Source organism: Triticum urartu, chromosome 7 (genome assembly GCF_003073215.2).
Source record: "Triticum urartu cultivar G1812 chromosome 7, Tu2.1, whole genome shotgun sequence".
In the NCBI taxonomy this organism is placed as follows: Eukaryota; Viridiplantae; Streptophyta; class Magnoliopsida; order Poales; family Poaceae; genus Triticum; species Triticum urartu.
Window position 1 is genome coordinate 539,337,327 of NC_053028.1, and position 1,122 is coordinate 539,338,448.

A 1,122-nucleotide genomic window follows, 5' to 3' on the forward strand; every position below is an offset into this window, starting at 1 on the left:
TCCAATTTCTCTCTACGAATTACTACAAAGTTGTATTAAAACCGCGTCAACTAATTTGGATAGGAGGGTTTTTTTTTTTGCGGGAATAGCTAATGCAATGTGTATTCCCTTTGTTTCTAAGGCGCCTTGGGCGATGCCGCCTGATGAAGAGAATGACCTGACCAACCAAGAAGCGACGCTTGGCCTGGCTTGTTTTGTAAGCTGACGATCTCAAGCTGGTATCCCGGCATGTGCGACTGTTTCATAATTAAAAGCTAAAGTCGGCATCTAATATAAACAGAAGCTGCTTCATCAGAGCGTGTAGGGGTGATCACACGTAGAAGTCAAAAGTCGGCATCACGAATCTTAAAGGCCAAGCATGAGAATGAGAATGAGATGAGCACAAATCTCAATCTGCATCCTAAGTATCTACTCAAGCGTACGTTGTTTCCTAGACTAGTCAACCACTCATTCCGCCTGAAACAAGCAATCCATGCAATAGCATGGTTTAGACCAGTACGTATTTCGCCCTTTTAACTCGCTCTTCTCCTAATGGATGCATTGGACTTGGAGGAGGCAGCAGAGCGGAGAGGCAGTGCTGTGTTGAACTCAACTGTTTAACGTCGTCGTGTTGCTCGATACGTGGGCAATAGCATTGGACTTTGCTATTTCGTAATAGGCCGGCCCATCCCACACGACGTGGGCGAGCGCCCGGTCCGCCTCCGCCTCGCAGGAGGCGAGACATAAACGTGCCCGATTATCCTTCGTCTCTCTACCCGTCGCAGACTCGCAGCCGGAAAATTGCCCCGATCTTTATTTCACGCTCCTCGGCGGCGAAGCTCCTGTCGCCAGAGACATGGACGAACACGTCGCGCAGAGCAAGGCCAGGCCCCACGCCGGCTTGTGCTTCGCCCCCATCCCCATGAACGCCGATCCAACAGACGAGGAGAAGAGCGAGATCTAGATATGGTAATGAGGGATTGGGCTAAAACTTTTGAAAAGGAGGAAAGGGGTTTAGTTTGGATAGGTATTTCAGCTATTTGTTGGACTATCTGGAAATTGAGAAACAATGTTGTTTTTGATAATAAAAGGGTAAATGATCCCTGTGTGCCTGTCAACTTGTTACTTAAAAACTTACATGAT